Raw genomic sequence first — 24,660 nt, 5'->3', positions numbered from 1 at the left:
AGGACCAGTCATATGCTCAGTGCACAGTAAAACAGAAACAGTCATATGCTCAGTACACAGTAAGGATCAGTCATATGCTCAGTGCACAGTAAAACAGGAACAGTTATATACTCAGTGCACAGTAAGGATTAGTCTTATTCTCAGTGCACAGTAAAACAGGATCAGTCATATGCTCAGTGCACAGTAAAACAGGATCAGTCATATGCTCAGTGCACAGTAAAAGAGGATCAGTCATATGCTCAGTGCACAGTAAAACAGGAATAGTCATATGCTCAGTGCACAGTAAGGAGCAGTCAAATGCTCAGTGCACAGTAACACAGGATCAGTCATATGCTCAGTGCACAGTAAAACAGGATCAGTCCTATGCTCAGTACACAGTAAAACAGGGCCAGTCATATGCTCAGTGCACAGTAAAACAGTACCAGTCATATGCTCATTAAACAGTAAAACATGATCTGTCATATGCTCAGTGCACAGTAAAACAGGACCAGTCATATGCTCAGTAAACAGTAAAACAGGATCAGTCATATGCTCAGTACACAGTAAGGATCAGTCATATGCTCAGTACACAGTAAAACTGCATCAGTCACATGCTCAGTGCACAGTAAAACAGGACCAGTCATATGCTCAGTAAACAGTAAAACAGGATCATTCATATGGTCAGTACACAGTAAGGGACAGTCATATGCTCAGTACACAGAAAAACAGGACCAGTCATATGCTCAGTAAACAGTAAAACAGGATCAGTCATATGCTCAGTACACAGTAAAACAGTATCAGTCATATGCTCAGTGCACAGTAAAACAGGACCAGCCATATGCTCAGTGCATGTTAAAACAGGATCATTCATATGCTCAGTACACAGTAAGGATCAGTCATATGTTCAGTACACAGTAAAACTGTATCAGTCATATGCTCAGGGCACAGTAAAACAGGACCAGTCATATGCTCAGTAAACAGTAAAACAGGATCATTCATATGCTCAGTACACAGTAAAGGACAGTCATATGCTCAGCACACAGTAAGGATCAGTCATATGCTCAGTGCACAGTAATACAGCATCAGTTATATGCTAAGTGCACAGTAAAATAGTATCAGTCATATGCTCAGTGTGCAGTAAAACAGGAACAGTCATTTTCTCAGTACACAGTAAGGATCAGTCATATGCTCAGTACACAGTAATGATCAGTCATATGCTCAGTACACAGTAAGGATCAGTCATATGCTCAGTAATCAGTAAATCAGGATCAGTCATATGCTCAGTACATAGTAAGGATCAGTCATATGCTCAGTGCACAGTAAAACAGGAACAGTCATATGCTCAGTACACAGTAAGGATCAGTCATATGCTCAGTGCACAGTAAGGATTAGTCTTATTCTTAGTGCACAGTAAAAAAAGGATCAGTCGCATGCTCAGTGCCCAGTAAAACAGGATCAGTCATATGTGTTCAGTACACAGTAAAACAGGATCAGTCGTATGCTGAGTGCACAGTAAAACAGGATCAGTCATATGTTCAATGCACAGTAAGGATTAGTCATATGCTCAGTGCACAGTAAAACAGGAACAGTCATATGCTCAGTACACAGTAAAACAGGAACAGTCAAATGCTCAGTACATAGTAAAACAGGACCAGTCATATGCTCAGTGCACAGTAAAACAGGATCAGTCATATGCTCAGTAATCAGTAAATCAGGATCAGTCATATGCTCAGTACACACTAACAGGACCAGTCATATGCTCAGTGCACAGTAAAACAGGAACAGTCATATGCTCAGTACACAGTAAGGATCAGTCATATGCTCAGTGCACAGTAAAACAGGAACAGTTATATACTCAGTGCACAGTAAGGATTAGTTTTATTCTCAGTGCACAGTAAAACAGGATCAGTCATATGCTCAGTGCACAGTAAAACAGGATCAGTCATATGCTCAGTGCACAGTAAAAGAGGATCAGTCATATGCTCAGTGCACAGTAAAACAGGAATAGTCATATGCTCAGTGCACAGTAAGGAGCAGTCATATGCTCAGTGCACAGTAACACAGGATCAGTCATATGCTCAGTGCACAGTAAAACAGGATCAGTCATATGCTCAGTACACAGTAAAAGAGGGCCAGTCATATGCTCAGTGCACAGTAAAACAGTACCAGTCATATGCTCATTAAACAGTAAAACATGATCTGTCATATGCTCAGTGCACAGTAAAACAGGACCAGTCATATGCTCAGTAAACAGTAAAACAGGATCAGTCATATGCTCAGTACACAGTAAGGATCAGTCATATGCTCAGTACACAGTAAAACTGCATCAGTCACATGCTCAGTGCACAGTAAAACAGGACCAGTCATATGCTCAGTAAACAGTAAAACAGGATCATTCATATGGTCAGTACACAGTAAGGGACAGTCATATGCTCAGTACACAGAAAAACAGGACCAGTCATATGCTCAGTAAACAGTAAAACAGGATCAGTCATATGCTCAGTACACAGTAAAACAGTATCAGTCATATGCTCAGTGCACAGTAAAACAGGACCAGCCATATGCTCAGTGCACGTTAAAACAGGATCATTCATATGCTCAGTACACAGTAAGGATCAGTCATATGTTCAGTACACAGTAAAACTGTATCAGTCATATGCTCAGGGCACAGTAAAACAGGACCAGTCATATGCTCAGTAAACAGTAAAACAGGATCATTCATATGCTCAGTACACAGTAAAGGACAGTCATATGCTCAGTACACAGTAAGGATCAGTCATATGCTCAGTGCACAGTAATACAGCATCAGTTATATGCTAAGTGCACAGTAAAATAGTATCAGTCATATGCTCAGTGCGCAGTAAAACAGGAACAGTCATTTTCTCAGTACACAGTAAGGATCAGTCATATGCTCAGTACACAGTACTGATCAGTCATATGCTCAGTACACAGTAAGGATCAGTCATATGCTCAGTACACAGAAAGAATCAGTCATATGCTCAGTACACAGTAAGGATCAGTCATATGCTCAGTTCACAGTAAAACAGGATCAGTCATTTGCTCAGTGCACAGTAAAACAGGATCAGTCATATGCTTAGTACACAGTAAAACAGGATCAGTTTTATGCTCAGTGCACAGTAAGGATTAGTCTTAGTGTCAGTGCATAGTAAAACAGGATCAGTTATATGCTCAGTGCACAGTAAAACAGGATCAGTCGCATGCTCAGCGCACAGTAAAACAGGATCAGTCATATGTGTTCAGTACACAGTAAAACAGGATCAGTCATATGCTGAGTGCAGAGTAAAACAGGATCAGTCATATGTTCAGTGCACAGTGAGGATTAGTCATATGCTCAGTGCACAGTAAAACAGGAACAGTCATATGCTCAGTACACAGTAAAACAGGAACAGTCAAATGCTCAGTACACAGTAAAACAGGACCAGTCATATGCTCAGTGCAAAGTAAAACAGGATCAGTCATATGCTCAGTAATCAGTAAATCAGGATCAGTCATATGCTCAGTACACACTAACAGGACCAGTCATATGCTCAGTGCACAGTAAAACAGGAACAGTCATATGCTCAATACACAGTAAAGATCAGTCATATGCTCAGTGCACAGTAAAACAGGAACAGTTATATACTCAGTGCACAGTAAGGATTAGTCTTATTCTCAGTGCACAGTAAAAAAGGATCAGTCATATGCTCAGTGCACAGTAAAACAGGATCAGTCATATGCTCAGTGCACATTAAAGAGGATCAGTCATATGCTGAGTGCACAGTAAAACAGGATCAGTCATTTCCTCAGTACACAGTAAAACAGGAATAGTCATATGCTCAGTGAACAGTAAGGAGCAGTCATATGCTCAGTGCACAGTAACACAGGATCAGTCATATGCTCAGTGCACAGTAAAACAGGATCAGTCATATGCTCAGTACACAGTAAAACAGGACCAGTCATATGCTCATTAAACAGTAAAACATGATCAGTCATATGCTCAGTGCACAGTAAAACAGGACCAGTCATATGCTCAGTAAACAGTAAAACAGGATCAGTCATATGCTCAGTACACAGTAAGGATCAGTCATATGCTCAGTACACAGTAAAACTGCATCAGTCACATGCTCAGTGCACAGTAAAACAGGACCAGTCATATGCTCAGTAAACAGTAAAACAGGATCAGTCATATGCTCAGTACACAGTAAGGGACAGTCATATGCTCAGTACACAGAAAAACAGGACCAGTCATATGCTCAGTAAACAGTAAAACAGGATCAGTCATATGCTCAGTACACAGTAAAACAGTATCAGTCATATGCTCAGTGCACAGTAAAACAGGACCAGCCATATGCTCAGTGCACATTAAAACAGGATCATTCATATGCTCAGTGCACGTTAAAACAGGATCATTCATATGCTCAGTACACAGTAAGAATCAGTCATATGTTCAGTACACAGTAAAACTGTATCAGTCATATGCTCAGGGCACAGTAAAACAGGACCAGTCATATGCTCAGTAAACAGTAAAACAGGATCATTCATATGCTCAGTACACAGTAAAGGACAGTCATATGCTCAGTACACAGTAAGGATCAGTCATATGCTCAGTGCACAGTAAAACAGGATCAGTTATATGCTAAGTGCACAGTAAAATAGTATCAGTCATATGCTCAGTGCGCAGTAAAACAGGAACAGTCATTTTCTCAGTACACAGTAAGGATCAGTCATATGCTCAGTACACAGTGAGGATCAGTCATATGCTCAGTGCACAGTAAGGATCAGTCATATGCTCAGTACACAGAAAGAATCAGTCATATGCTCAGTACACAGTAAGGATCAGTCATATGCTCAGTTCACAGTAAAACAGGATCAGTCATTTGCTCAGTGCACAGTAAAACAGGATCAGTCATATGCTCAGTACACAGTAAAACAGGATCAGTTTTATGCTCAGTGCACAGTAAGGATTAGTCATATTCTCAGTGCATAGTAAAACAGGATCAGTTATATTCTCAGTGCATAGTAAAACAGGATCAGTTATATGCTCAGTGCACAGTAAAACAGGATCAGTCGCATGCTCAGCGCCCAGTAAAACAGGATCAGTCATATGTGTTCAGTACACAGTAAAACAGGATCAGTCGTATGCTGAGTGCAGAGTAAAACAGGATCAGTCATATGTTCAGTGCACAGTGAGGATTAGTCATATGCTCAGTGCACAGTAAAACAGGAACAGTCATATGCTCAGTACACAGTAAAACAGGAACAGTCAAATGCTCAGTACACAGTAAAACAGGACCAGTCATATGCTCAGTGCAAAGTAAAACAGGATCAGTCATATGCTCAGTAATCAGTAAATCAGGATCAGTCATATGCTCAGTACACACTAACAGGACCAGTCATATGCTCAGTGCACAGTAAACAGGAACAGTCATATGCTCAATACACAGTAAAGATCAGTCATATGCTCAGCGCACAGTAAAACAGGAACAGTTATATACTCAGTGCACAGTAAGGATTAGTCTTATTCTCAGTGCACAGTAAAAAAAGGATCAGTCATATGCTCAGTGCACAGTAAAACAGGATCAGTCATATGCTCAGTGCACATTAAAGAGGATCAGTCATATGCTGAGTGCACAGTAAAACAGGATCAGTCATTTCCTCAGTACACAGTAAAACAGGAATAGTCATATGCTCAGTGAACAGTAAGGAGCAGTCATATGCTCAGTGCACAGTAACACAGGATCAGTCATATGCTCAGTGCACAGTAAAACAGGATCAGTCATATGCTCAGTACACAGTAAAACAGGACCAGTCATATGCTCATTAAACAGTAAAACATGATCAGTCATATGCTCAGTGCACAGTAAAACAGGACCAGTCATATGCTCAGTAAACAGTAAAACAGGATCAGTCATATGCTCAGTACACAGTAAGGATCAGTCATATGCTCAGTACACAGTAAAACTGCATCAGTCACATGCTCAGTGCACAGTAAAACAGGACCAGTCATATGCTCAGTAAACAGTAAAACAGGATCAGTTATATGCTCAGTGCACAGTAAAACAGGATCAGTCGCATGCTCAGCGCCCAGTAAAACAGGATCAGTCATATGTGTTCAGTACACAGTAAAACAGGATCAGTCGTATGCTGAGTGCAGAGTAAAACAGGATCAGTCATATGTTCAGTGCACAGTGAGGATTAGTCATATGCTCAGTGCACAGTAAAACAGGAACAGTCATATGCTCAGTACACAGTAAAACAGGAACAGTCAAATGCTCAGTACACAGTAAAACAGGACCAGTCATATGCTCAGTGCAAAGTAAAACAGGATCAGTCATATGCTCAGTAATCAGTAAATCAGGATCAGTCATATGCTCAGTACACACTAACAGGACCAGTCATATGCTCAGTGCACAGTAAAACAGGAACAGTCATATGCTCAATACACAGTAAAACAGGAACAGTTATATACTCAGTGCACAGTAAGGATTAGTCTTATTCTCAGTGCACAGTAAAAAAAGGATCAGTCATATGCTCAGTGCACAGTAAAACAGGATCAGTCATATGCTCAGTGCACATTAAAGAGGATCAGTCATATGCTGAGTGCACAGTAAAACAGGATCAGTCATTTCCTCAGTACACAGTAAAACAGGAATAGTCATATGCTCAGTGAACAGTAAGGAGCAGTCATATGCTCAGTGCACAGTAACACAGGATCAGTCATATGCTCAGTGCACAGTAAAACAGGATCAGTCATATGCTCAGTACACAGTAAAACAGGACCAGTCATATGCTCATTAAACAGTAAAACATGATCAGTCATATGCTCAGTGCACAGTAAAACAGGACCAGTCATATGCTCAGTAAACAGTAAAACAGGATCAGTCATATGCTCAGTACACAGTAAGGATCAGTCATATGCTCAGTACACAGTAAAACTGCATCAGTCACATGCTCAGTGCACAGTAAAACAGGACCAGTCATATGCTCAGTAAACAGTAAAACAGGATCAGTCATATGCTCAGTACACAGTAAGGGACAGTCATATGCTCAGTACACAGAAAAACAGGACCAGTCATATGCTCAGTAAACAGTAAAACAGGATAAGTCATATGCTCAGTACACAGTAAAACAGTATCAGTCATATGCTCAGTGCACAGTAAAACAGGACCAGCCATATGCTCAGTGCACATTAAAACAGGATCATTCATATGCTCAGTGCACGTTAAAACAGGATCATTCATATGCTCAGTACACAGTAAGAATCAGTCATATGTTCAGTACACAGTAAAACTGTATCAGTCATATGCTCAGGGCACAGTAAAACAGGACCAGTCATATGCTCAGTAAACAGTAAAACAGGATCATTCATATGCTCAGTACACAGTAAAGGACAGTCATATGCTCAGTACACAGTAAGGATCAGTCATATGCTCAGTGCACAGTAAAACAGGATCAGTTATATGCTAAGTGCACAGTAAAATAGTATCAGTCATATGCTCAGTGCGCAGTAAAACAGGAACAGTCATTTTCTCAGTACACAGTAAGGATCAGTCATATGCTCAGTACACAGTGAGGATCAGTCATATGCTCAGTGCACAGTAAGGATCAGTCATATGCTCAGTACACAGAAAGAATCAGTCATATGCTCAGTACACAGTAAGGATCAGTCATATGCTCAGTTCACAGTAAAACAGGATCAGTCATTTGCTCAGTGCACAGTAAAACAGGATCAGTCATATGCTCAGTACACAGTAAAACAGGATCAGTTTTATGCTCAGTGCACAGTAAGGATTAGTCATATTCTCAGTGCATAGTAAAACAGGATCAGTTATATTCTCAGTGCATAGTAAAACAGGATCAGTTATATGCTCAGTGCACAGTAAAACAGGATCAGTCGCATGCTCAGCGCCCAGTAAAACAGGATCAGTCATATGTGTTCAGTACACAGTAAAACAGGATCAGTCGTATGCTGAGTGCACAGTAAAACAGGATCAGTCATATGTTCAATGCACAGTAAGGATTAGTCATATGCTCAGTGCACAGTTAAACAGGAACAGTCATATGCTCAGTACACAGTAAAACAGGAACAGTCAAATGCTCAGTACACAGTAAAACAGGACCAGTCATATGCTCAGTGCACAGTAAAACAGGATCAGTCATATGCTCAGTAATCAGTAAATCAGGATCAGTCATATGCTCAGTACACACTAACAGGACCAGTCATATGCTCAGTGCACAGTAAAACAGGAACAGTCATATGCTCAGTACACAGTAAAGATCAGTCATATGCTCAGTGCACAGTAAAACAGGAACAGTTATATACTCAGTGCACAGTAAGGATTAGTCTTATTCTCAGTGCACAGTACAACAGAATCAGTCATATGCTCAGTGCACAGTAAAACAGGATCAGTCATATGCTCAGTGCACAGTAAAACAGGATCAGTCATATGCTCAGTGCATAGCAAAAGAGGATCAGTCATATGCTGAGTGCACAGTAAAACAGGATCAGTCATATGCTCAGTGCACAGTAAAACAGGAACAGTTATATACTCAGTGCACAGTAAGGATTAGTCTTATTCTCAGTGCACAGTACAACAGAATCAGTCATTTCCTCAGTGCACAGTAAAACAGGAATAGTCATATGCTCAGTGCACAGTAAGGAGCAGTCATATGCTGAGTGCACAGTAACACAGGATCAGTCATATGCTCAGTGCACAGTAAAACAGGATCAGTCATATGCTCAGTACACAGTAAAACAGGACCAGTCATATGCTCATTAAACAGTAAAACATGATCAGTCATATGCTCAGTGCACAGTAAAACAGGACCAGTCATATGCTCAGTAAACAGTAAAACAGGATCAGTCATATGCTCAGTACACAGTAAGGATCAGTCATATGCTCAGTACACAGTAAAACTGCATCATTCACATGCTCAGTGCACAGTAAAACAGGAACAGTCATATGCTCAGTAAACAGTAAAACAGGATCAGTCATATGCTCAGTACACAGTAAGGGACAGTCATATGCTCAGTACACAGAAAAACAGGAATAGTCATATGCTCAGTAAACAGTAAAACAGGATCAGTCATATGCTCAGTACACAGTAAAACAGTATCAGTCATATGCTCAGTGCACAGTAAAACAGGACCAGCCATATGCTCAGTGCACGTTAAAACAGGATCATTCATATGCTCAGTACAGAGTAAGGATCAGTCATATGTTCAGTACACAGTAAAACTGCATCAGTCACATGCTCAGTGCACAGTAAAACAGGACCAGTCATATGCTCAGTAAACAGTAAAACAGGATCAGTCATATGCTCAGTACACAGTAAGGGACAGTCATATGCTCAGTACACAGAAAAACAGGAATAGTCATATGCTCAGTAAACAGTAAAACAGGATCAGTCATATGCTCAGTACACAGTAAAACAGTATCAGTCATATGCTCAGTGCACAGTAAAACAGGACCAGCCATATGCTCAGTGCACGTTAAAACAGGATCATTCATATGCTCAGTACACAGTAAGGATCAGTCATATGTTCAGTACACAGTAAAACTGTATCAGTCATATGCTCAGGGCACAGTAAAACAGGACCAGTCATATGCTCAGTAAACAGTAAAACAGGATCATTCATATGCTCAGTACACAGTAAGGGACAGTCATATGCTCAGTACACAGTAAGGGACAGTCATAAGCTCAGTGCACAGTAAAACAGGATCAGTTATATGCTAAGTGCACAGTAAAATAGTATCAGTCATATGTTCAGTGCGCAGTAAAACAGGAACAGTCATTTTCTCAGTACACAGTAAGGATCAGTCATATTCTCAGTATACAGTAAGGATCAGTCATATGCTCAGTACACAGTAAGGATCAGTCCTATGCTCAGTACACAGAAAGAATCAGTCATATGCTCAGTACACAGTAAGGATCAGTCATATGCTCAGTTCACAGTAAAACAGGATCAGTTATATGCTCAGTGCACAGTAAGGATTAGTCATATTCTCAGTGCAAAGTAAAACAGGATCAGTTATATGCTCAGTAAACAGTAAAACAGGATCAGTCATATGCTCAGTACACAGTAAGGGACAGTCATATGCTCAGTACACAGAAAAACAGGAATAGTCATATGCTCAGTAAACAGTAAAACAGGATCAGTCATATGCTCAGTACACAGTAAAACAGTATCAGTCATATGCTCAGTGCACAGTAAAACAGGACCAGCCATATGCTCAGTGCACGTTAAAACAGGATCATTCATATGCTCAGTACAGAGTAAGGATCAGTCATATGTTCAGTACACAGTAAAACTGCATCAGTCACATGCTCAGTGCACAGTAAAACAGGACCAGTCATATGCTCAGTAAACAGTAAAACAGGATCAGTCATATGCTCAGTACACAGTAAGGGACAGTCATATGCTCAGTACACAGAAAAACAGGAATAGTCATATGCTCAGTAAACAGTAAAACAGGATCAGTCATATGCTCAGTACACAGTAAAACAGTATCAGTCATATGCTCAGTGCACAGTAAAACAGGACCAGCCATATGCTCAGTGCACGTTAAAACAGGATCATTCATATGCTCAGTACACAGTAAGGATCAGTCATATGTTCAGTACACAGTTAAAACTGTATCAGTCATATGCTCAGGGCACAGTAAAACAGGACCAGTCATATGCTCAGTAAACAGTAAAACAGGATCATTCATATGCTCAGTACACAGTAAGGGACAGTCATATGCTCAGTACACAGTAAGGGACAGTCATAAGCTCAGTGCACAGTAAAACAGGATCAGTTATATGCTAAGTGCACAGTAAAATAGTATCAGTCATATGTTCAGTGCGCAGTAAAACAGGAACAGTCATTTTCTCAGTACACAGTAAGGATCAGTCATATGCTCAGTATACAGTAAGGATCAGTCATATGCTCAGTACACAGTAAGGATCAGTCCTATGCTCAGTACACAGAAAGAATCAGTCATATATTCAGTACACAGTAAGGATCAGTCATATGCTCAGTTCACAGTAAAACAGGATCAGTTATATGCTCAGTGCACAGTAAGGATTAGTCATATTCTCAGTGCAAAGTAAAACAGGATCAGTTATATGCTCAGTGCACAGTAAAACAGGATCAGTCTTATGCTCAGCGCACAGTAAAACAGGATCAGTCATATGTGTTCAGTACACAGTAAAACAGGATAAGTTGTATGCTGAGTGCACAGTAAAACAGGATCAGTCATATGTTCAGTGCACAGTAAGGAACAGTCATATGCTCAGTGCACAGTAAAACAGGATCAGTCGCATGCTCAGCGCCCAGTAAAACAGGATCAGTCATATGTGTTCAGTACACAGTAAAACAGGATCAGTCGTATGCTGAGTGCACAGTAAAACATGATCAGTCATATGTTCAGTGCACAGTAAGGATTAGTCATATGCTCAGTGCACAGTAAAACAGGAACAGTCATATGCTCAGTACACAGTAAAACAGGAACAGTCAAATGCTCAGTACACAAAAAAACAGGACCAGTCATATGCTCAGTGCACAGTAAAACAGGATCAGTCATATGCTCAGTAATCAGTAAATCAGGATCAGTCATATGCTCAGTACACACTAACAGGACCAGTCATATGCTCAGTGCACAGTAAAACAGGAACAGTCATATGCTCAGTACACAGTAAGGATCAGTCATATGCTCAGTGCACAGTAAAACAGGAACAGTTATATACTCAGAGCACAGTAAGGATTAGTCTTATTCTCAGTGCACAGTAAAACAGGATCAGTCATATGCTCAGTGCACAGTAAAACAGGATCAGTCATATGCTCAGTGCACAGTAAAACAGGATCAGTCATATGCTCAGTGCACAGTAAAAGAGGATCAGTCATATGCTGAGTGCACAGTAAAACTGGATCAGTCATTTCCTCAGTGCACAGTAAAACAGGAATAGTCATATGCTCAGTGCACAGTAAGGAGCAGTCATATGCTCAGTGCACAGTAACACAGGATCAGTCATATGCTCAGTGCACAGTAAAACAGGATCAGTCATATGCTCAGTACACAGTAAAACAGGACCAGTCATATGCTCATTAAACAGTAAAACATGATCAGTCATATGCTCAGTAAACAGTAAAACAGGATCAGTCATATGCTCAGTACACAGTAAGGGACAGTCATATGCTCAGTACACAGAAAAACAGGAATAGTCATATGCTCAGTAAACAGTAAAACAGGATCAGTCATATGCTCAGTACACAGTAAAATAGTATCAGTCATATGCTCAGTGCACAGTAAAATAGGACCAGCCATATGCTCAGTGCACGTTAAAACAGGATCATTCATATGCTCAGTACACAGTAAGGATCAGTCATATGTTCAGTACACAGTAAAACTGTATCAGTCATATGCTCAGGGCACAGTAAAACAGGATCAGTCATATGCTCAGTAAGCAGTAAAACAGGATCATTCATATGCTCAGTACACAGTAAGGGACAGTCATATGCTCAGTACACAGTAAGGGACAGTCATATGCTCAGTGCACAGTAAAACAGGATCAGTTATATGCTAAGTGCACAGTAAAATAGTATCAGTCATATGCTCAGTGCGCAGTAAAACAGGAACAGTCATTTTCTCTGTACACAGTAAGGATCAGTCATATGCTCAGTATATAGTAAGGATCAGTCATATGCTCAGTACACAGAAAGAATCAGTCATATGCTCAGTACACAGTAAGGATCAGTCATATGCTCAGTTCACAGTAAAACAGGATCAGTTATATGCTCAGTGCACAGTAAAACAGGATCAGTCGTATGCTCAGCGCACAGTAAAACAGGATCAGTCATATGTGTTCAGTACACAGTAAAACAGGATAAGTCGTATGCTGAGTGCACAGTAAAACAGGATCAGTCATATGTTCAGTGCACAGTAAGGAACAGTCATATGCTCAGTGCACAGTAAAACAGGATCAGTCATATGTTCAGTACATAGTAAGGATCAGTCATATGCTCAGTGCACAGTAAAACAGGATCAGTCATATGCTCAGTACACAGTAAGGATCAGTCATATGCTCAGTGCACAGTAAAACAGGATCAGTCATATGCTAAGTGCACAGTAAAACAGGATCAGTCATATGCTCAGTACACAGTAAAACAGGATCAGTCATATGCTAAGTACACAGTAAAATAGTATCAGTCATATGCTCAGTGCGCAGTAAAACAGGAACAGTCATTTTCTCAGTACACAGTAAGGATCAGTCATATGCTCAGTACACAGTGAGGATCAGTCATATGCTCAGTACACAGTAAGGATCAGTCATATGCTCAGTACACAGAAAGAATCAGTCATATGCTCAGTACACAGTAAGGATCAGTCATATGCTCAGTTCACAGTAAAACAGGATCAGTCATTTGCTCAGTGCACAGTAAAACAGGATCAGTCATATGCTCAGTACACAGTAAAACAGGATCAGTTTTATGCTCAGTGCACAGTAAGGATTAGTCATATTCTCAGTGCATAGTAAAACAGGATCAGTTATATTCTCAGTGCATAGTAAAACAGGATCAGTTATATGCTCAGTGCACAGTAAAACAGGATCAGTCGCATGCTCAGCGCCCAGTAAAACAGGATCAGTCATATGTGTTCAGTACACAGTAAAACAGGATCAGTCGTATGCTGAGTGCACAGTAAAACAGGATCAGTCATATGTTCAATGCACAGTAAGGATTAGTCATATGCTCAGTGCACAGTTAAACAGGAACAGTCATATGCTCAGTACACAGTAAAACAGGAACAGTCAAATGCTCAGTACACAGTAAAACAGGACCAGTCATATGCTCAGTGCACAGTAAAACAGGATCAGTCATATGCTCAGTACACACTAACAGGACCAGTCATATGCTCAGTGCACAGTAAAACAGGAACAGTCATATGCTCAGTACACAGTAAAGATCAGTCATATGCTCAGTGCACAGTAAAACAGGAACAGTTATATACTCAGTGCACAGTAAGGATTAGTCTTATTCTCAGTGCACAGTAAAACAGAATCAGTCATATGCTCAGTGCACAGTAACAGGATCAGTCATATGCTCAGTGCACAGTAAAACAGGATCAGTCATATGCTCAGTGCATAGCAAAAGAGGATCAGTCATATGCTGAGTGCACAGTAAAACAGGATCAGTCATTTCCTCAGTGCACAGTAAAACAGGAATAGTCATATGCTCAGTGCACAGTAAGGAACAGTCATATGCTGAGTGCACAGTAACACAGGATCAGTCATATGCTCAGTGCACAGTAAAACAGGATCAGTCATATGCTCAGTACACAGTAAAACTGGACCAGTCATATGCTCATTAAACAGTAAAACATGATCAGTCATATGCTCAGTGCACAGTAAAACAGGACCAGTCATATGCTCAGTAAACAGTAAAACAGGATCAGTCATATGCTCAGTACACAGTAAGGATCAGTCATATGCTCAGTACACAGTAAAACTGCATCAGTCACATGCTCAGTGCACAGTAAAACAGGAACAGTCATATGCTCAGTAAACAGTAAAACAGGATCAGTCATATGCTCAGTACACAGTAAGGGACAGTCATATGCTCAGTACACAGAAAAACAGGAATAGTCATATGCTCAGTAAACAGTAAAACAGGATCAGTCATATGCTCAGTACACAGTAAAACAGTATCAGTCATATGCTCAGTGCACAGTAAAACAGGACCAGCCATATGCTCAGTGCACGTTAAAACAGGATCATTCATATGCTCAGTACACAGTAAGGATCAGTCATATGTTCAGTACACAGTTAAAACTGTATCAGTCATATGCTCAGGGCACAGTAAAACAGGACCAGTCATATGCTCAGTAAACAGTAAAACAGGATCATTCATATGCTCAGTACACAGTAAGGGACAGTCATATGCTCAGTACACAGTAAGGGACAGTTATAAGCTCAGTGCACAGTAAAACAGGATCAGTTATATGCTAAGTGCACAGTAAAATAGTATCAGTCATATGTTCAGTGCGCAGTAAAACAGGAACAGTCATTTTCTCAGTACACAGTAAGGATCAGTCATATGCTCAGTATACAGTAAGGATCAGTCATATGCTCAGTACACAGTAAGGATCAGTCCTATGCTCAGTACACAGAAAGAATCAGTCATATGCTCAGTACACAGTAAGGATCAGTCATATGCTCAGTTCACAGTAAAACAGGATCAGTTATATGTTCAGTGCACAGTAAGGATTAGTCATATTCTCAGTGCAAAGTAAAACAGGATCAGTTATATGCTCAGTGCACAGTAAAACAGGATCAGTCTTATGCTCAGCGCACAGTAAAACAGGATCAGTCATATGTGTTCAGTACACAGTAAAACAGGATAAGTTGTATGCTGAGTGCACAGTAAAACAGGATCAGTCATATGTTCAGTGCACAGTAAGGAACAGTCATATGCTCAGTGCACAGTAAAACAGGATCAGTCGCATGCTCAGCGCCCAGTAAAACAGGATCAGTCATATGTGTTCAGTACACAGTAAAACAGGATCAGTCGTATGCTGAGTGCACAGTAAAACATGATCAGTCATATGTTCAGTGCACAGTAAGGATTAGTCATATGCTCAGTGCACAGTAAAACAGGAACAGTCATATGCTCAGTACACAGTAAAACAGGAACAGTCAAATGCTCAGTACACAAAAAAACAGGACCAGTCATATGCTCAGTGCACAGTAAAACAGGATCAGTCATATGCTCAGTAATCAGTAAATCAGGATCAGTCATATGCTCAGTACACACTAACAGGACCAGTCATATGCTCAGTGCACAGTAAAACAGGAACAGTCATATGCTCAGTACACAGTAAGGATCAGTCATATGCTCAGTGCACAGTAAAACAGGAACAGTTATATACTCAGAGCACAGTAAGGATTAGTCTTATTCTCAGTGCACAGTAAAACAGGATCAGTCATATGCTCAGTGCACAGTAAAACAGGATCAGTCATATGCTCAGTGCACAGTAAAACATGATCAGTCATATGCTCAGTGCACAGTAAAAGAGGATCAGTCATATGCTGAGTGCACAGTAAAACAGGATCAGTCATTTCCTCAGTGCACAGTAAAACAGGAATAGTCATATGCTCAGTGCACAGTAAGGAGCAGTCATATGCTCAGTGCACAGTAACACAGGATCAGTCATATGCTCAGTGCACAGTAAAACAGGATCAGTCATATGCTCAGTACACAGTAAAACAGGACCAGTCATATGCTCATTAAACAGTAAAACATGATCAGTCATATGCTCAGTAAACAGTAAAACAGGATCAGTCATATGCTCAGTACACAGTAAGGGGCAGTCATATGCTCAGTACACAGAAAAACCGGAATAGTCATATGCTCAGTAAACAGTAAAACAGGATCAGTCATATGCTCAGTACACAGTAAAATAGTATCAGTCATATGCTCAGTGCACAGTAAAACAGGACCAGCCATATGCTCAGTGCACGTTAAAACAGGATCATTCATATGCTCAGTACACAGTAAGGATCAGTGTCAGGATTTTACCATTCTGTTCCTTTAACAACTAATTATCATACTGCTATTTAAGGCACCACCTACTGTTGAACGTTGCTTGGTAATTTGTTCAGTCACTCACTGTTCCTGAACACTTCGCACCCAGCTATTCCCTCCTGTCTAAGTTGGGATTTCCTGCTTTTGATGCTAGTTCTTGTTACTCAAGTATTGTGGTTTTGCAGCTCCACAACTTTGTTCCTGTCTCTCTCGCTGCTTGCTTCCTGCTTACTCGCATGCTGGTCCGTTGGCGTGTGACGTCACTAGGTGAAACCGCAGCCGCCACACACTCTCACTGAATCTCGGCACACGCTGTGTGCATTTCTTCTCCGGTAACTCCGCTTCTGCTCCACTCTCAGGATACTATTTGGGAAGTCGGGTTGTATATAATATCATCTGGATTACCGGTCTGTATTACCAATTTACAAATAAGGATATCTTGCCTCTCATGTCATTTGCTACTGCTTGCCTCAAATAATCATGTAATCAAGTCTACCTGCCATACTAAGCTATTAACCAGTTTATCTCATGCACTTGCTATTACATGTACTATTCCGCTTGTGATTCACTATATTGACTTGCACAGTGACTTTTGCCGTATCTATCTTTTGCCTAAAAAGCACTACTCCATTTGCATTAACCTCTGATGAACTTTATGTGCTTAAACTGACTTTAACCAACGAAGCTACTCTGCACAACTCTATCTAAAGTGTGTGTGTGTGCCTGTGCAAGTTATGTAAATATTTTATATGTGTGTGATGCGAGTCTACAACTCATTTGGATGTGAATAAGCTTCTCACTAAACTTTGGATTCTGAGTTATCCTACATTACCATACTATATTACTGTTTAGCTCATATCCAACTCCTTTTGGTATACCATCTTCACTCTGTATCCTACAGTAGTGACCCTCAGATCTATGAGCATAACAGGGTTCACACAAGTTAGATCTTAGTGAACCCGAGGTAAGGTGTGAGACTGAGTGGTCCTGCATAAACAAGGGTACTAGTTCATACTTAAACATTACATATTACCAAGCCTATAAAGATAACTAGTACTTTGTTTAATGGATATAACAGAGCTTTACAATAGGGTTGGCTCCCTAGCCCAAAGTATGGATCACATGATACAGGGACTAAGGGAGATACAATTGGAGAACCAAAATATCAGAAAATTCATAAATGAGCAGCTTGCTAGTAAACCTCCTGTAGCTGAAAATTCAGCTGAACCTTTAATTAGCCCTCCTGAAAAATTCTCTGGGGAGAGAGCTTTATTCAGGGATTTTAAGAACTCTTGTACACTGATGTTTACTCTGAAACCTAAATCATATCCAACAGATAGGGTCAGGGTATTAACTGTTATCTCATTCTTACGTGGTGAGGCCAGGTCTTGGGCTAATACCTATTATGAAAAGGATGATCCCACTAATAAAAAAGAGTGTTTCACTTCCTATACGTTTGGTTGATGGCTCACTATTCAGTTCAGGTCCAATAACACATCACACCATTCCTATTACTGTAGTAACTAAGTCTGGTCATATTGAGCAATTGTCTTTCGATGTACTTCCCACTTCAGTATATCCTATGATACTTGGTTTGAACTGGTTAATAAGACACAACCCCACTATTTCATGGGGTGAGGGGTCTGTCATATTTGATTCAGCATTTTGTAAACATTCATGTTTTACCAAACACTCTTTATACCATTTATCTGTCAATGGCCTACCTGAATGTTACAAAGAATTTAGTGACGTTTTTGATAAGGTTGAGGCAGACACATTACCACCACACAGGACGTATGATTGTCCTATTGATCTCATACCAAACAGTACCATACCTATAGGACATATATATCCTCTTTCTGAGCCAGAATTAGCTCATTTAAAAAATTATTTGGATGATAACTTAAAAAAAGGCTTCATTAGACCCTCCACATCCTCACTTGGAGCTTCTATGTTTTTTGTTAAGAATAAGGATGGTAGTCTCCGTCCAATCATTGACTATAGGCAACTTAACAAATGTACAAAGAAAAATAGATACCCCCTGCCTCTCATTCCTGAACTAATTGAACGGTTACGTGGTGCTGTAATTTATACAAAATTGGATCTTAGAGGTGCCTATAATTTGATTAGGATGAGAGCAGGGGATGAGTGGTTAACAGCCTTCCGTACACGTTACGGCCTTTATGAATACACTGTAATGCCGTTTGGTTTATGCAACGCACCAGCGACGTTTCAGTGTTTCATAAATGATGTGTTTCATGATCTCTTAGATGTATGTATTGTCATCTATCTGGACGACATTCTTATATTCTCGGAATCATACGAAAAACATGTGTCACATGTAAAGCAGGTTTTACTACGATTAAGAGCTCATCGTCTTTTTGCTAAGCTGGAAAAGTGTATATTCAATACAGATACAATTTCCTTTTTAGGATACAACATATCCCCTCTAGGTATCTCCATGGAATCTAACAAGGTGGATGCTATAACCAATTGGCCTGCTCCCCGTAATAAGAAAGAAATCCAGAGATTCTTAGGGTTTGCGAACTTTTATCGCAAATTCATTAAAGGGTTTTCACATATTGTTCAACCCTTGACTTACTTAACACGTAAACATATAAAATTTGTTTGGAATCAGTCAGCAGAAGATTCTTTCATTAGTCTGAAACAGAAATTTATTACAGCTCCGATTCTACAGTTCCCAGATCCCAGTTGTCAATACACCCTGGAGGTTGATGCTTCCGAGTATGCCCTTGGGGCAATCCTTTCTCAAAGAAAGTCTCCAACAGAACCTCTTCACCCAATATCTTACTACTCCAGAGTAATGACCTCTGCAGAAATGAATTATGGTATTGGTGATAAGGAGCTACTTGCTATCAAATCCGCCCTGGAGTTCTGGAGACATCTTTTGGAAGGAACACAACACCCTATTCTGATATATACTGACCATCGGAATCTTGAATTTCTGAAATCTAACAAAACCCTGACTTCACGTCAAGTCAGGTGGAGTCTTTTCTTCTCACGATTTGATTATATCATAACTTATAGGCCCGGCTCCAAAAATCTCAAGGCAGACTCTCTTTCTCGGAAGGATCCGAAACCTTCACATATAGAAACACCTGAATCTATCATACCTCCAGAGAGAATAATCTGTTTAACTACCAGCTTTAAAACCACCCTAAAACAGCATCTCTCCCAGGACTCATCTTTGCAGCAACTTGGATTAAACAAACATCAGGACGGTTTGTACTACCATGACAATCTACTTTATATACCTGAAGCTCTTAGGGATGAGATTGTTGGTTATGCTCATGACTCACTATTAGCAGGTCATCCTGGAGTTCATAAAACATTGCATTTATTAAAGAGAGATTACTGGTGGCCCAAAATGAATGACACAGTCACTCGATATGTACAAAGTTGTCCTACATGTACCACTAAAAAACACCCACATAACCGCCCTTATGGTTACCTTCTTTCGCTTCCAATCCCAGACAGACCTTGGACAGACATCGCCATGGATTACATAGTGGACTTACCATCTTCATCAAATTTCAACACCATATTAGTGGTGGTTGATTTGTTTTCTAAAATGGCTCATTTCATCCCCCACAGGGGTCTTCCAACAGCTTCAGAAACTGCCTCTCTATTCTTAAACAACATAGTGAAACTTCATGGATTGCCTAAATCTGTCACTACGGATAGGGGGTCACAATTCACATCCAGGTTCTGGACCCAGCTATGTCGTACCCTCAACATCTGTAGAAGACTTAGCTCAGCCTATCATCCCCAGACAAATGGGCAAACGGAAAGAACTAATCAGTCACTTGAGCAATATCTTCGCTGCTATTGTACTTTAGAACAAGATAATTGGCATTCACTGTTGGCCACTGCCGAATTTGCTTATAACAACTCACTACACTCCTCAATGAAAACCACACCATTTTTCATCAACTATGGGTTTCATCCATCGTATCATCCTACCTGTACGTCCGATTCTACACTTCCAATGGTAAATGATACAATCAATTCCATTGCTAATGGTTTTGCTTCTTTGAAAACAGTATTAGAAGTGGCACAAACTACCCAGAAGCATCATTATGATTTACGCAGATCTAAACCTCCAGATTATGCTGTTGGCGACAAGGTCTGGCTTAGTACAAAAAACTTACGTTTAAAGATTCCTAGTAAAAAATTAGGTGCATTGTATTTAGGTCCGTATGAGATTATTAAAGTAATCAATCCTAATGCCGTGACTCTACAATTACCATCTACTCTGAAGATACATCCAACGTTCCATGTGTCCTTGTTAAAACCCTACTCCTTGGTCAGGGGTAACTTACAGAGTTCTTCTGTTGTTCCTCAAGTCAGTGATGATGTTGAATATGAAATTGAATCTATCTTGGACTCCAGATACCTTCATGATCAACTACAGTATTTGGTAAGATGGAAGGGTTATGCTCCTGAGGAGGATTCGTGGGAGCCATCCTCAAACTTCTCTGCCCCCCAACTCCTCTCTTTGTACCACCGGAGAAATCCTGAACGTCCTGGTCCTTGATCCGCGGAGCGGCTCCTTGAGGGGGGAGTTCTGTCAGGATTTTACCATTCTGTTCCTTTAACAACTAATTATCATACTGCTATTTAAGGCACCACCTACTGTTGAACGTTGCTTGGTAATTTGTTCAGTCACTCACTGTTCCTGAACACTTCGCACCCAGCTATTCCCTCCTGTCTAAGTTGGGATTTCCTGCTTTTGATGCTAGTTCTTGTTACTCAAGTATTGTGGTTTTGCAGCTCCACAACTTTGTTCCTGTCTCTCTCGCTGCTTGCTTCCTGCTTACTCGCATGCTGGTCCGTTGGCGTGTGACGTCACTAGGTGAAACCGCAGCCGCCACACACTCTCACTGAATCTCGGCACACGCTGTGTGCATTTCTTCTCCGGTAACTCCGCTTCTGCTCCACTCTCAGGATACTATTTGGGAAGTCGGGTTGTATATAATATCATCTGGATTACCGGTCTGTATTACCAATTTACAAATAAGGATATCTTGCCTCTCATGTCATTTGCTACTGCTTGCCTCAAATAATCATGTAATCAAGTCTACCTGCCATACTAAGCTATTAACCAGTTTATCTCATGCACTTGCTATTACATGTACTATTCCGCTTGTGATTCACTATATTGACTTGCACAGTGACTTTTGCCGTATCTATCTTTTGCCTAAAAAGCACTACTCCATTTGCATTAACCTCTGATGAACTTTATGTGCTTAAACTGACTTTAACCAACGAAGCTACTCTGCACAACTCTATCTAAAGTGTGTGTGTGTGCCTGTGCAAGTTATGTAAATATTTTATATGTGTGTGATGCGAGTCTACAACTCATTTGGATGTGAATAAGCTTCTCACTAAACTTTGGATTCTGAGTTATCCTACATTACCATACTATATTACTGTTTAGCTCATATCCAACTCCTTTTGGTATACCATCTTCACTCTGTATCCTACAGTAGTGACCCTCAGATCTATGAGCATAACAGGGTTCACACAAGTTAGATCTTAGTGAACCCGAGGTAAGGTGTGAGACTGAGTGGTCCTGCATAAACAAGGGTACTAGTTCATACTTAAACATTACAATCAGTCATATGTTCAGTACACAGTAAAACTGTATCAGTCATATGCTCAGGGCACAGTAAAACAGGACCAGTCATATGCTCAGTAAACAGTAAAACAGGATCATTCATATGCTCAGTACACAGTAAGGGACAGTCATATGCTCAGTACACAGTAAGGGACAGTCATATGCTCAGTGCACAGTAAAACAGGATCAGTTATATGCTAAGTGCACAGTAAAATAGTATCAGTCATATGCTCAGTGCGCAGTAAAACAGGAACAGTCATTTTCTCTGTACACAGTAAGGATCAGTCATATGCTCAGTATATAGTAAGGATCAGTCATATGCTCAGTACACAGAAAGAATCAGTCATATGCTCAGTACACAGTAAGGATCAGTCATATGCTCAGTTCACAGTAAAACAGGATCAGTTATATGCTCAGTGCACAGTAAAACAGGATCAGTCGTATGCTCAGCGCACAGTAAAACAGGATCAGTCATATGTGTTCAGTACACAGTAAAACAGGATAAGTCGTATGCTGAGTGCACAGTAAAACAGGATCAGTCATATGTTCAGTGCACAGTAAGGAACAGTCATATGCTCAGTGCACAGTAAAACAGGATCAGTCATATGCTCAGTACATAGTAAGGATCAGTCATATGCTCAGTGCACAGTAAAACAGGATCAGTCATATGCTCAGTACACAGTAAGGATCAGTCATATGCTCAGTGCACAGTAAAACAGGATCAGTTATATGCTAAGTGCACAGTAAAACAGGATCAGTCATATGCTCAGTACACAGTAAAACAGGATCAGTCATATGCTAAGTACACAGTAAAACAGGATCAGTCATATGCTCAGTGCACAGTAAAACAGGATCAGTCATATGCTCAGTGCACAGTAAAACAGGATCAGTCATATGCTCAGTGCACAGTAAGGCACGGTCATATGCTCAGTATACAGTGCACAGTAAAACAGGACCCGCCATATGCTCAGTGCACAGTAAAACAGGATCAGTCATATGCTCAGTGCACAGTAAGGCACGGTCATATGCTCAGTATACAGTGCACAGTAAAACAGGACCAGCCATATGCTCAGTGCACGTTAAAACAGGATCATTCATATGCTCAGTACACAGTAAGGATCAGTCATATGTTCAGTACACAGTAAAACTATATCAGTCATATGCTCAGGGCACAGTAAAACAGGACCAGTCATATGCTCAGTAAACAGTAAAACAGGATCATTCATATGCTCAGTAAACAGTAAAACAGGATCATTCATATGCTCAGTACACAGTAAGGGACAGTCATATGCTCAGTGCATAGTAAGGGACAGTCATATGCTCAGTACACAGTAAAACAGGATCAGTCATATGCTCAGTACACAGTAAGGAACAGTCATATGCTCAGTACACAGTAAAACAGGATCAGTCATATGCTCAGTGCACAATAAAACAGGATCAGTCATATGCTCACAAAACTTTACAAGGCAGAAGCTTAATATCTATGGAAAGCATAGTTTCAAACGGAACCCCTTGAAGAAATCAGGGTATCAATGACTCAGAGAAACCACGCTTTGATAGAATCAGGCGTTCAATCTCCAAGCAGTCAGATGCAAAAAATTAGATTTGGATTTTTGAATGGACCTTGGATTAAAAGGTCCTGCCTCACTGGCAGAGTCCACGGTGGAACAGATGACATGTCCACTAGGTCTGCATACCAAGTACTGCATGGCCACGCAGGTGCTATCAGAATCACCAAAGCTCTCTCCTGTTTGATTCTGGCAACCAGACGTGGGAGGAGAGGAAACGGTTGAAATACATAGGCCAGATTGAAGGACCAGGGCACTGCTAGAGCATCTATCAGTACCGCCTGGGGATCCCGGGACCTGGACCCGTAACAAGGAAGTTTGGCTTTCTGACGGGACGCCATCAGATCCAATTCTGGTGTGCCCCATAGCTGAGTCAGCTGGGCAAATACCTCCGGATGGAGCTTCCACTCCCCCGGATGAAAAGTCTGACGACTTAGGAAATCCGCCTCCCAGTTCTCTACCCCTGGGATATGGATTGCTGAGAGATGGCAAGAGTGATCCTCCGCCCATCAGATTATTTTTGTCACCACACTCACTTTACCCTTCCTAGTACTTAGAGTAGGCAAAGAGAATGACTGGGGGGTGGAGCTAAGGGAGGAGCTATATAGACAGCTCTGCTGTGGGTGCTCTCTTTGCCACTTCCTGTAAGGAAGGAGACTATCCCACAAGTATGGATGAATCTGTGGCCTCGATACATCTTACAAGAGAAATACATATTTTAATATATATATGATGGTATTTTGGTACAATATACTGTATATCTATACCTATATTCACACACACACACACACACACACACACACACATATATATATATATACATCTATATCTATATATACATATACTGTATACATGATTATATATAGATAAACCTGACGAGCGCAAACACCTGTGATAAATTCCTT

The 24,660-nt window shown here is 40.6% G+C and overlaps 1 protein-coding gene across 2 annotated transcripts in view; it reads right to left on the bottom strand.

The window, feature by feature from the left end:
• The window catches only part of ABCC9 (ATP binding cassette subfamily C member 9), a gene marked incomplete in the record, with an annotated part of 749,052 nt that overhangs the window by 407,951 nt on the left and 316,441 nt on the right, over positions 1-24,660 (bottom strand).

The sequence above is a fragment of the Bombina bombina genome, chromosome 6 (assembly GCF_027579735.1).
Source record: "Bombina bombina isolate aBomBom1 chromosome 6, aBomBom1.pri, whole genome shotgun sequence".
Taxonomy (NCBI): Eukaryota; Metazoa; Chordata; class Amphibia; order Anura; family Bombinatoridae; genus Bombina; species Bombina bombina.
Note: the sequence above shows the minus strand (reverse complement) of the source record. Positions and strands in the feature narration are given on the sequence as shown.